The following is a 14308-nucleotide window of genomic DNA, read 5'->3' on the forward strand; positions in this document are numbered from 1 at the left end:
TAAGGTAAGAATGACTGCAGGCTTCTCGTCAGAAACTCTACAGGCCAGAAGATGACAAAGAAATGATTTATTAAAGGGACCTAGAGGGAGTATAACAGATAGGTTGCAGATAGGTAGACATATAGACAGATAGATTAGATAGATAATAAGTTTTGGCAATCTTAATTCTATATTCAGGGAAAATAATCCCTGGAAAATGTAAGTATAATAAAAACTTTTTCACACAAACACAAGCTGCAAGAATTCACTTCCAAGAGATCCACTCTATGATCAATTGAAGCCAAGTTTTCCAAATCACAAAAATATGAATCCTGTGATGACATGAAATCTTGGATGTATACAAAGAAATGGAAAGTGCAAAAAATTGGCAAATATATGGTAAATATTTTTTGCCTCGTTTAAAAATTCCTTCAAAAGTTTTTGAAAATTTATTTATTTAAAACAATATTTTATTTATGTATTTATTTGAGAGAGAGAGAGCATGAGCAGGGTGAGATAGAGGATCCCAAGCAGGCTGCATACCCAGTGAAGAGCCTTGACATGGGACTCAACCCCACGACCTTGAGATCATGACCTGAGCTGAAACCAAGAGTCAGATGCTCAACTGACTGAGCCAACCAGGTGCCCTGATAATTGAATATTTTAGGGGAAAATGTAAAGGTGCATTGTGAGTTTAATATTATATGAGAAATAAGATGTGACAATAACAAAATAGCACAAATAGCAGTTGGAAAAGAGAAGTGCGATGTTCTAAGATCTGTACGTTGCACATCATATGGCATAATATTATTCCTATTCGGACTGTGATAAATTAAAATAGAATATTGTAAATCTTAACACTTCAAAAATAATAAAACAAAAAGTATAGCTTATCAGCCAATAGTACATATAAATAAAATAGTTTTTTTTAAAAAAAAAAACTGTAATCCAAAAGAAAGTAGTAAAGAGGAAAAAAGTAAGAAAGGGATGGGACAAAGAAAAATGTAGTAAGGTGACAGATTTAAATTCAACCATACATTCAATACAAATGTGATGGTCTACATTCTAATTAAAGAAAGAACTTCTAAGATAAAAAAAGAAGGGCTAAATATGTGTGATCTATAAAAAATCCACTTTAAATGTAATGACAAAGATATATAAAAGTAAAAGAATGGGAAAATATATACCACTCAAACAATAATCAAAATAAAGCAAAAGTGGCTTTATTGACATGAAAGAAAATAGATTTCAGAAAAGTTAACAGAGATAAAGAATTTACCACAAAACGTGACAATCCTAAATGTCCTAAATCCTTACATGTACAGTAAATAAAGCAAGAACTGACAGACCTGAAAAACTAGGCAAATTAATAATTGTAAATTTTAGCACTGCTTTCTTAATAATTTATAGAACAAGTAAATAGAAATTCAATAAGGATAATTTTATTCATCACCTTGACCTAATTGAAATGAACATGTCTACCCAGCACCAGCAGAATATTCATTCTTTTCAAGTGCATGTAGAATGTACACAAAGATAGACCATGTTCTGAGTCATAAAATAAGCCTTAATAAATTTAAAAGGCTTGAAATCATACAAAGTTTATGTTTTGCCTAATGACAGAATTAGTAAGAAGTCAACAACAGAAGACTGTCCGGAAAATCTCCAAATATTTGGAAATTAAACAACATACTTCTAAATAACCCATGGGTGAAAGAAGAAATAAAAACGGCATTAAGAATATGTTGAACTAAAAAAAAAAAAAAAAAAGAATATGTTGAACTAAATAAGAATAAAAACATAACATATCAAAATTTGTGTAGTATAGCCTAAAAAATTATCTAAAATTCCATCTTAAAATTCTAGAAAAAAAGGCAAATTAAACTCAAAAGTAGGATAGAAATAAGTATAAAAAGTAAAAATCAGGGCAGCCTAGGTGGCTCAGTGGTTTAGCATGACCTTCAGCTCAGGGTCTGATCCTGGGGAGCAGGATCGAGTTCCGGATCAGGCTCTCTGCATGGAGCCTGCTTCTCCCTCTGCCTGTGTCTCTGCCTCTCTCTTTGTCTCATGAATAAATAAATAAAATCTTTTAAAAAAAGTAAAAAAATAAATGAAATAAAAAATAGGAAAAAAATAATAGCACACATAAAAACCACAGTTGGTTCTTTGGGAAAAAAATTTATTGAAATTGACAACCCTTGAACTAGACTTATTCAGAAAAAAAGAGAAGACACAACTTACCACATCAGGAATGATAGAAGCATCACTACAGATCCTATAGACTTTAGAAGGATAAGAAGAAAACGTGAGTGATTTTACTCTAATTACTTCAATAACTTAAAAGAAATAAATTCTTTGTGATAAACTACTTTGGTTGTATTAAAGAATGTACTTATTCTTAGGAGATACACGCAGAAATATTTAAGGTGTAACTTTTCAAATGGTGCTGCAAAATTTGGACAATTGGTGAATCTAAGGGCAGGGTATACAAATGTTTATTGTGTTCTCTTACCTTTTCTGTGTATTTAAACATTTTCTCTCTCTTTTTAAAATATTTTATTTATTTGTTTGAGAAAAGAGAGAATGAGAGAAAGAGAGCACAAATGGAGGGGCGAGCGGCGAGGGGCAGAGACTCCCTGATGAGTAGGGACCAACACGGGGCTCAGTCCCAGGACCACAATCATGACCCGAGCTGAAGGCAGATTCTTAACTGACTGAGCCACCCAAGCACCCCTTGAACATTTTCATAGTACAATGTTGGGAAAGATAAACCAGGCACAAATGCTTGTCAGTAGAGAGGCTCTCACTTTGTCATTTGAAACAGGCTGATGACGGGAAGGACAACATCATGACCTTTCATCCAGAGAGCAGCATCATGACCTTCCCTCTGGTTAGGATGAAGCTTCTCAGTGATGTGGGAACCTCCTACAAGACAGACACAGAGAGGAAGGACCTAGGTCCCTGTTGGCCAACCTTGACCTCCCACTGGCAGCGAGGGCCAACAAAAATACTGAGTAGCTTTCTGTAGACATCCAGCCAGTAACAGCTGCAACTGAAATGAGTGGTCAGTCAGCAAAGGCCTTGCTTTTTTTTTTTTTTTTTAAAGATTTTATTTATTTATTCATGAGACAGAGAGAGAGAGAGAGAGAGGGAGGGAGAGAGGCAGAGACACAGGCAGAGGGAGAAGCAGGCTCCATGCAGGAAGCCTGACATGGGACTCGATCTTGGGTCTCCAGGATCAGGCCCTAGGCCAAAGGTGGGGCTAAACCGCTGAGCCACCGAGGCTGCCCAGGGCCTTGCTTCTAAACAGAAGCCTGACCTACTTAATTCTTCCCAGAGGTTGGAGAAGGAGGCCTTGACTCCCACGGCCATGAAACCTTGGCCTAATTGGATACTAATTACTCATAAGAGCTTTGTTTACCCAAACTTCCCGTAACCCAAGTTTGGTATGAAAGGAGGACTTGCCCAAAGAAGCAGGGTTGCCACTAAGAAAATGACACAGATTAATTTGGTCTCAAAAGTCCATTTCCAGAAATGATGTTGCTGATTGCGCAAGAATAAACAGTACATGATTGATAAATCCCACATTTTGGGGCTGGGAACAGCTTCCCTATGTTCCTAAGGAGCTGTGTATTTGGAATCAGGTAAAACTGAAAATAAGAGTAGTTGGCCGTCTAAGGCCAGGCTGGATGAGACGAGTTCCCATATTTTGATCTATCTCTTTGTGATTAGAGCATCTGCGAAGGGCACACACTGTGCTATCTCCACGGTGTAAGTAATGTACAAGAGAAAGAGGCCTGATACCGTGAGTCTCCTCTGGGCCTCAGGTCCTGACTGATGCTGGGCATTGAGCCATCTGTCTGTCTTGAGGAGACACTGAGAGGGAGTGATGAGTGGGACCAGCACCAAAAGGTCTCTGCAGGATGGGATCAAACCACCTACTACTCATTTCCTTATGATCGGTTTGTTCTATAAATGGGGCTCCTCAGTCATTCGATGCTCTTACTGACGTGAGTATGATGGAGAAAAAGACAAAATGCACAGCAGTTTTTATGGTTCATCTGGGAAAGTCAAAGTTATTTAGACAAAGAGAAGATGTGAGGAAGACTCTGGACTTGGGAAATCTGAGGTCTCATCCCAGCTGTGCAGCTGGCTTGTGGGACCTGAGTGATGAGTCCTCTGACCCACCCCACTGCCCTCCAGACCTCAAGGTCTCCTCCTGGTGGGGAGACTGTGACCAGACTTCCAGCAGCAGCCCTTCCAGATCCTCACATGGGGGCCCATTTCCCATCCAGCCCTGTGTCAGCTGGTGCCCAGCCTGTAAAGCTGTTGGCTAACAGTGGAAAGGGGGTCCCTACCAGTTTCCCCCACTTCCACCATCTTTGGTCTGAAAGACTAGAAAATTTCCTTCAGGTGAAAAATGTCCTGTGGCAGATACATTCATTATCCACACTAAGTTTCTGTTCTTGTCGGGAAATGTGTGCCTTTTAACAAGTCAGGGCCAGTTTTACAGCAGCCTATTGTGGCACAGTAGAGGTGCAGAGGGACACAGGGCTCTTGGCTGCTGTGCGGCACCATCTGTCATTTGGATGATATGACAGTAGACAAGTCTCCTGAGTCCCCGTGTCAAGAGGAAGCCTCCATGCGACAACTGTCATCTCATTCCTTAGGTCTCCGTGGTGGAAACATTGAGGCAAAACTATAGAAATGATCCGATATAATAGATGATTTCTGGGCAGCCCAGGTAGCTCAGTGGTTTAGCGCAGCCTCCAGCCCAGGGTGTGATCCTGGAGACTGGGATCAAGTCTCACGTCAGGCTCCCTGCATGGAGCCTGCTTCTCCCTCTGCCTGTGTCTGTGTCTTTCATGAATAAATAAATCAAATCTTTTAAAAAAACACATGATTTCTTCTAATTTCCAGAACATGATGACCTACTTATTTCACTCTAGATCCATCCATGTTGTTGCAAATGGCAAGACTTCATCCTTTTTTATGGCCAAGTAATACCCCATTTACATGTGTTTTGTGTGTGTGTGTGTGTGTGTGTGTGTACATACATATATACTACTACTTCTCCATTCATTCATAGGTTGGCTATTATAAATAAAACTGCAATAAACTGAGATAGATAGATGCATGTATCTTTTCAAATTACTGTTTTCATATTCATTGGGGGAATTACCCAGCCGTGGCACTACTAGATCATATAGTCATTCTATTTTTAGCTTTTTGAGAAGCCTCCATACTGTTTTCCACAGTGGCTGCACTGGTTTGCATTCCTACCAAGAGTGTGCAAGGGTTCCTTTTTCTCCACATCCTCACCAACATTTGCTCTTTCTTGTATTTTTGATTTTAGCCGTTTGACAGGTATAAGGTGATATCTTATTGCGGTTTTGATTTGCTTTCCACTGATGGTGAGTGATATTGAGCAATGTTTCCTATGTCTATTGGCCATCTGTATGTCCTCTTTGGAGAAATGTCTGTTCATTATTTATGTCCATTTTTAATTGGACTATTTGTTTTTTGGGGTGGGTTTTTTTTGAGTTGTATCTGTTCTTTATATATTTTGGATACTAATCCTTTATTGGATATGTCATTTACAAATATGTTCTCCCATTCAGTAGCTTGTCTTTACTTTTATTGGTTATTTCCTTTGCTGTAAGAAGGTTTTTTTTTTTAATTTTTATTTTAAAATTGTCCCAGTAGTTTACTTTTATTTTTGTTTCTCTCACCTCAGGGGACACATCTAGAAAATGTTGCTACAGTTGATATCAGAGACATTCCTGTCCATGCTCTCCTCTAGGATTCTTATGGTTTTAAGTCTCACATTTAGGTCTTTCATCCATTTTGAGTTTAGTTTGTGTATGGTGTAAAAAAGTGGTCCAATTTCATTTTTTTGCACATTGCTGTCCAGTTCTTCCAACACTATTTGTTGAAGAGACTGTCTTTTTCCTGTTGGCTATTCTTTCTTACCTTGTTGAAGATTAATTGACTATATAAATGTCAGTTTATTTATGGGCTGTCTATTCTGTTCCATTGATCTATGTGTCTATTGTGGTACCAGTATCATGGTATTGTGATAACTATAGCTTTATAATATGCCTTGAAATCTGGGATTGTGATACATCCAGCTTTGTTCTTCAAGACTACTTTGGGTATGAAAAGTTTTATTGTAGTTCCATACACATTTTTAGGATTATTTGTTCTAGTTTTGTGAAAATTGCTGTTGGTAGTTTGATAGGGATTGCTTTAAATCTGTAGATTGCTTTGGGTAGCATGGACATTTTAATATATTTTTTCTCTCAATCCATGAGCACAAAATATCTTCCATTTGTTTGTGGCCTCTTCAATTTTTTTTCATCAGGGTTTTATTGTTTTCAGAACACAGGTCTTTCATTTCCTTGGTTAAGTTTATTCTGAGGTATTTTATTGTTTTTGACATAATCGTAAGTGGAACTATCTTTTAATTTCTCTTTTGCAGAGTGAAGTTTTAATGAGAACTCAAAGTATAATACCTTTTAGGCTTTGCCATCAGAAGAAGCAAAATTTCAGAATGTAATTGTGCATCTGTGCTAAAATCCTCCATAGTAACCCTTTCTCTCCCCTCCCTATATGCTCCTCATACCCTCACTTCCTCATTCCTTCCCTGTCCTCTTTCTCCAAAGCTGAGGGGATTAACTGGGGGTTTAACTGACCTCCAGCCTAATGTATGATGGGAACATGTCTTAAGAGGCCTAGTGAAGGAAACACTGGCCAAATCTGATGCTACTCCATGCACCAGTGACAATGAAGAGCCTTCTTTACTCAAAGGTGAATGTGGTGGGGGAAGTGTGTCCATAGTGTCAGCTTATCCCAGAAGTATCCAGGCAGAGAATGACACAAGGCCAAGGTGTTTCTAGGTGAACCAAACCCTGACCCTGCAGAGCAAATACCAGGAACCCTGACATGCCCCGGACAAGAAGGGCCCCTAACCCATGATACAAAGGGGGAAGCTGAAGGGGGTGGAGGCATTTCTGGTAGAAGGCACAGCACAGGCCACAAGACAAGGCCCAACAGAGCCTAGTGTGGGTGAGCAAGGCCAGATGTGTAGTTAGTTCTCTGGAGCCCAGAAACTCCAAGCTGGAGGGCAGGGGCAGGAGGCGGAATAGATGCTGCCCCTGTGCACCTGTGCCATTCCCACTCAGCCTGTCCAGGGCCCTGTCCTACATAGGCCATCTTGTCCCCCTGGGAACTTGTCTCCTGAAATCACAAGCACCTGGAATTCTGGAATCCTGGGTTTCAATAACCATCATGTCCTTTTAGATCCTCTGTTGGAGAACTAAGCTATCCATGAAAAAGCAGTAAAGCCAAAGGACAGAGAACAGGACCCTGACGTCTGGACCCTTGATCCACCTGTTCCTGAAGCCTCTTTCCCAGTCTCACAAAGGACCTGAGCTGAGCCCCCTTTGAGGCTTCAGGAGTTTGAGAGGAGTTTCTGCACATGCATGTGAAACTATCCTGTTGGTTATACCTCGTAGTAATGTCCTGATGAGCAATCATCAGTGGGAGGCTCTGTCCAGAGTCCCAGAGGCCACCAGAAGCCACATGGTGGGACAGCTCACAGGTTCAGCCTTCTCCTTCTGGGGTCCGCCACTGTCTATTCCTCTCCTGGGGGCCATGAGGACATTGTTGGGCCCTGCTTCCAAACCTCCCGAGGCAACACAGCAGGGACCATGATGTAAGGGCTCAGCCTGGCCGCTGACCCATCCTGCCCACAGTGAGTCCATCCTGGGAGCAGTGCCTGGGCCTGGGGCTCCGAGCTGCTGTGTGTGCAGGGGGCACCTCCATCCTGGGCCAGATCCTGGGAAGTGCCACCACTGCCCTGGGGAGAAGGAGGCCTCAGGGCCAAGACCCAGACCTCTGTCCCCAGCAAGGGCTCACTGCATTTCTGACCCAGGCTTCCTCCTGGGCCTTGGAATCCCAGGCCTGAGGCCCTGCCTACCCGGAGCATCCTGAGGCTGAGTCTGGAAGGGGCTGCCTGGAAGGGGCTGCCCACACACACTGCACACGCCAGGAGTCCTCCTGCCTGAGCACGTCTGCAGGGCCAGGAGGGAAGAGGGGAGCTGGTCCTGGCAGGAGCCCCCAGCCTCTGGCTCCCAGGAATGGCATCCAGGCCTGAAGGAGCTGGGGCCTCATTCAGCAGGTCCATGGAGCGCTCACCTCCCCACTGAGGGCACCTCTGCACTAGGCCCCCCGCACCAGCCCCTGAACAGCCACCTTGGCACAAACTCCCTGACAGATGAGAGCATTTGTAGGATTGAAGCTCACGGGCACTTCTGTTCCCCACAACCCCTACATCTCTCCTTTCAGGCATGGTCCAGAACCTGTCACCTGAGAGGAAGTCTCTGCTTGGTCTGGGACCACGGGCCCCTCTGAATGGGATGAGACAACAAGGCAGCTCGTCTCCATCTGTTGAGATTCCTCAAACATGGGCTGGAGATGGAGGGCACTTCCTCCTCCTGAGCAAGGTCGATGCCAAGCTCTCTCAATGAATGTTCTGAGGGAGACGAAGCCTGCAGGGCAGAATATTTGTGGTATCTGAGAGGTGCAGGAGGGCCCCGACTCCCAGGCACAGACCAGATGGGTCCACCACACACCCTGCTGGGGAACATCCTGTGAGATGCTCCCATGCATGCTTTGTAAAGCTCAACTTCACCGAGTCTTCAGGTTCATGACATAAGAGTGAGGACACTGTTCCCTCAGCTCTCCCATCCACCGACAGAGAACCCCACCAGAGTGGCTGCACCAGCTTCCATTCCCACCAACAGTGTAAGAGGATTCCTCTTTCTCTACATCCTCACCAACATTTGTTTTCTCCTGTCTTGTTGATTTGGCTGTTCTAACTGGTATAAAGTGATATCTGATTGTGGTTTTGATTTGTATTTCCCCGATGACAAGTGATGTGGAGTATTTCGTCAGGTGCCTGTTGGTCGTTTGTAGGTCTTCTTTGGAGAATGTATGTTCATGTCTTCTGTCCATTTCTTGACTGGATCCTTTGTTTTTTGGGGTGTTGAATTTGATAAGTTCCTTAGAGATCTTGGATATGTCATTTGCAAATGTCTTCTCATTCTTATGGTTGCCTTTTAGTTTTGTTGACTCTCCTTTGCTGTGCAGGAGCTTTTTGTGTTGATGTCAAGTCCCAAGAATTCATTTTTGCCTTTCTTTTCCTTGCCATTAGAGATATGTGTTTGAAGAACTTGCTGTAGCCGAGGTCAAAAAGCTTGCTGCCTGTGTTCTCCTCTGGATTTTGATGGAGTCTGACTCACAGTGAGGTCTTTCAATCATTTTGAGTTTATCTTTGTGTGTGGGGTAAGAGAATGGTCTAGTTTCATTCTTCTGCATGTGGCTGTCCAATTTCCCAGCATCATTTATTGAAGAGACTTTTTTCCAGCAGGTATTCTTTCCTACTTTGTAGAAGATGAGTTGACCATAGTGATGAAGAGTCTATTTCTGGGTTCTCTACTCTGTTCCATGATGAACGTGTCTGTTTTTGTGCCAGTACCATGCTGTCTTGATTATCACAGCTTTGTAATAGAGCTTGAAGTCTAGCATTGGGATATCATCAGCTTTGGTTTTCTTTTTCAACATTCCATTGGTTATTCCAGGTCTCTTCTGGTTCCACACAAGTCTTAGGATTATTTGTTCAAACTCTGTGAAAAATGTCAGTGGTATTTTCATAGGTATTGAATTCAGTGTGTAGATTGCTCTGGACAGCATAGACATTTTTTTTTTTTTTAGCATAGACATTTTTAACAATATTTATTCTTCCAATCCATTAGCATGGAAATTTTCAGCCACTCTGGAAAACAGTATGGAGGTTCCTCAAGTAGTTAAAAATAGCATTAACTGACAACCCAGCAATTGTGCTACTTGGTATTTACCCCAAGGATATAGACAATGAAGGTGCACCTATGCCCTTATGTTCATAGCATCAGTGTCCACAGTAGCCAAACTATGGAAAGACCCGAGATATCCTTCAACAGATGAAAGGATAAAGAAAATATGGTATGTATATATATACAATGGATAGAATATTACTCATTGGAAAGGATGAATATCTAACATTTTCATTGACAAAGATGGAACGGGAGGGTACTATGCTGAGTGAAATAAGCCAATCAGAGAAAAACAATTATCATATGGTTTTACTCATATGTGAAATGTATGAAATAGTGTGGAGGATCATAAGGGAAAGGGGGGACACTGATCGGGAAAAAAACAGGAGGGAGACAAACCATGAGAGCCTCTGAACTTTGGGAAACAAACTGAGGATTGCAGGAGGTTGGTGGGGAGATGGGGGAACTGAGTGACAGGCATTGAGGAAGGCATGTGATGGAATGAACACTGGGTGATATAACCAACTGATGAATTATTGAAAACTACATCTGAAATTAATTATGTACTAAATGTTGGCTAATTGAATTTAAATAAATAAATAAAATAGAATTTCAAATTGACCTTTGCAAGAAAAAAAAAAAAAAGAAAAAAAGAAAGAAAGAAAGAAACCAAAACAAAACAGAAAATCCACCAGAACTCTGGCCTTACCACCAAAGGCTAACCCCCTGGGAACCTGTGTGGGTAACTGTGCCCTGAGTTAGGCGTTTAAGGTCCTCTATCCACTATTAGGGTGACAAGTCAAGTGGGCTCCCTCCCCAGGACTCTTGGACAACCCACACTCCTGGAAGGGCAATCGAATCCTACCTCCTTCATATGTGACCTGGCTGTTCCAGGCTCCATCAGGGACCCCAACCTATTGGGTGAGAGGAAAGACTCTTGGAAACCCATAGGTCCTCCATGGGAAGCACAGGCTGTAGATGGGGGGGGGGGGGATGAGGGAAACAGACTGGGTCACTGTATCACCCTGCAGCAGAGTCACCCCCTGGCAAACATATGCAATGAACAAGGACAGGCTGGCCCCAGAGAGTCCATGAAATTCTAGACCATGCTGGTTCCAGTGGATTTCTCCTGAGTTGTTAGGTTGGAATTCTGGTGTCTTATTACTGCCATGGGGACACCCTGGGTCTCAGCCCCACAGAGCCTGCCCACAGGAACCACATGAAAGAGGGAAGGAGCCTCAGAGGAGGGATATCCCTGGGACCTTGACAGACAGGACAGGAGTCCCAGCAGCAGAGGGAACATGAGATCGACGATTGGCCTGGCCAGGGCAGGAGACCCTAACTCTCTGCCCTGACTTCTCTTGTGCCCAGAAAGAAACAGGGCCTGGCCCTGCCTTGACCCCCTAGGTTCCCTGGAGGACCCTGAGGGACCTGGGTGCCTCAGCTCCAGGCTGGGATCCACCCTCCCACCTCCCCCAATGCTTGTGTGACTGAGATCACCTTCTCCTTCAGAGCAGTTAGGGAGAACTGTTTTCAAGACCCTGCTGGGCTCCCCTCCCCCAACCAACTGACATGCCCTGGTTGCCTGCAACTTGTTTACTTTAGAGATGGAACTCTCCACGGGGTTCTGAGTGGGCAGTTGTGGCCCACAGGACGCTGGCACTCGGAGCCAGAGCTATGGAGCTCTACACAGCCTTGGAGGGCCCGGCTTCGGCCACCGGATCCACTTTCCAGCTGGTCCTGGAGTGCCTGTGGCAAGCGCTGCTGGTGATTCCTGGCAGCTGGGGACACAGCCCATGTGGCCCTGTGTTGCCCTGGGCCATGCTGCTGTGTACTGTGGGGCTGGTTTTCCTCGTGAAGAGACGACTCACTCCACGAAGAGGGAAGGCCCTGGGCACGAGCTGCTCTGCCCCCCACGGAGTATGTGGCGCCCCCGGTGAGAAGAGAGCAGCCACCACACAGACAGATGACACCCACAGGCCTCCCAGGGGGGAGGTCAGCCCGCCCAGGTTACAAATCCTGTGCTTGTTGGCATTTAATAGAAACCTGGACACACTGTTACTTTGGAACACTCTCAACTTTGTGAAGATGGCACAGAAGAGACAACGTCTTCAATGTCCCCACGTTCCTGGGGACAAACCCATCCTAAGATCATCAGAGGAGGATGGAGACCAACTGCCGAGCAAAGCCCAGAAGGACGTGAGGGAGGACGTTCACTTTCCAGAAAGTCCAGATCTGCTCCACAGTGAAATTTCGAGATGCAGGCAGAGAGGACAGGACAAGGAGCGAGAAGAAAGGCTGGAGCAGGGGGAGGCAGGCACGGAGCCGGTCCCGAGAGGTCCAGCCAGCCGGGCCCCACCCAGTGTAGACCCGGGCCTGCAAGCCGTCCCCTCGCCCGACCTCCCTGCGGATCTCAGGGGGGCCGAGAACGGGGGGGTCCAGCCAAAGAGAGAAGCAGGACGTGGTGATCGCCCCGTCCAGCGGGCAGCCGTTGACCTGAAGGCTGGCCCTGACGGTGGCGGCCTCAGTGTGTCCCCTCGACGACCCGAAGGGGAGCCTGGGGACACAGCCACACAGCCCCGGGCAGAAAGGCCGGAGATCCCAGAGCTCGTCCGACAAATACACAGTCTCCAAACCCAGGAGGCATCTTTGCAGGCACAAAATTCCCAGCTTGAGAGTCAGATTCAGCAGCTGAAGCTCACCCTTCAGAAGCAGGAGGACGAACAGGACCAACACATGCGGCAACTTCACCGCGAATTGTTTCAAGAGGAAGCTCAGTGCCTGGCGGTAGAGAAGCGCCTGGCCGGCCTGTATAGAGACCTCAACTGCACCTACCAGGTTCGCAACCTCCACAAGAAGATCGCCCAGGACCTGGCTCAGGAGCTGGAGAGAACCACCGCCCACTATCACCAGGAGGTCCTCTTCCATCAGGACAGGGCCGCCAAAGCCTGGCAGGCAGCTGCGTCCAGCGAGAGAAGGTTCCAGCAGCTGAGGCAAGAGAATGCCCGCAAGAGGCAGAGGCTGGCCGTGTTGGAGAGGACCTGCCGGCCTTTCCCGACTGGCCCCCCTGCTCCGCCCGCAGCCCCCGGAGGCTGGCAAGTGTGCGGGGGGCCCCGGGGTGCTCAGGCCCCCAGGAAGGAGGAAGGTCGCACTGGGAGGGCACAGGGATCCGGGGGCCCCTGCGGGTGGGACGGGGCTCGGGGCAGCTGGGTCCTGAACAGCCACCCCCCCGGCGCAGCCCCGGCCTGGAGTTCTGCGCATCAGGCCTGATGCCCTCTCTCCAGCGAGGCTGCTCTTGCTCAGCTCGGGCCACAGTCACGCTGAGCACGACAGCATTGTGACCTTCCTGCTGTGCTGTAGCCGCAGAGCTTGGTTCCTAGTCTCCTAAGTACTAGTTCCCCATCAGATGCTTTAGAGTCTATACTATAGGTATGATATTTTGATTTTAATTAATCCACTATGACTTACCACATCCCTTAAGGTTGACGAGGAGAGAGATGTTCAAAACAAGACCACTTCTGGGCGCTAGGACGGGGTCAGGTACAGGAGTAACTCAATATTTATGTGAATCAAATGTGATTGGTTTTTAAAAAAGAGAGAGAGAGAGAGAAAAAACAACATCCCACTGAAACTACGTATAATTGTTAATGTAGTCCTAAATTTGTATTTTAGTCCTAAATTCAAATTTTAGTCCTAGATTCAAATTCTAGTCCTAAATTCATATTTTAGTGTTACATCTATATTTTAGTCCTAAACTCATATTGCAGCCCTATTCATATTTTAGTACTAAATTCAAATGTAGACCAAAGTTCACACTTTAGTCTTAAATTCAAATTTCAGTCACAAATTCATATCTTAGTTCTAAATTACTATATTAGTCCTAAATTCATATTTTAGTCTTCAATCACATTTTATTCCTAAATTCTTATTGTTTAGTTATAAATCATAGGATTAGTTCAGTCCTAATTGTAGAGATAAAAACTTAAGAGTTTGCAATAATTTCTTGTTCTGTAATTTCTTTTCGTAAACTTTATTGTTTAGCTTAAGATAGTTTGTTGTAAAAAAAAAAAAAAAAAAGTTACCGTTTGTTGTTTCACATTGGTGAATTGGATGCAGTCCCAATTGCTAAGCTTTCTCCTCGTGGCAAACACACACTCCCCTGCCCCTGGGTGTGCACGTACACATCCCCGATGCAGCATCTAGACACCCTCATCTGCTCTGTGAGTCCCAGAAAATGTAAAACCAGAGTGGAAAATTATAAACATTGCTTATTGATAAATAAATAACAGGAAAGATAAACCGTGTGTGTTTACTGTGTGACTAGAGGACAGACTCCCGGATCTTATTCCCAGGGAGCAGAGGCCCTCGTGTCCCAGCACAGACCCCAGCCGGGAGCTCTCCCCCTACAAGGGGCAGAGGCCAGGGGACAGTCCCGAGCTGTGGCAGGGAGGAGG

The sequence above is a fragment of the Vulpes lagopus genome, chromosome 20 (assembly GCF_018345385.1).
Source record: "Vulpes lagopus strain Blue_001 chromosome 20, ASM1834538v1, whole genome shotgun sequence".
Classification (NCBI taxonomy): domain Eukaryota; kingdom Metazoa; phylum Chordata; class Mammalia; order Carnivora; family Canidae; genus Vulpes; species Vulpes lagopus.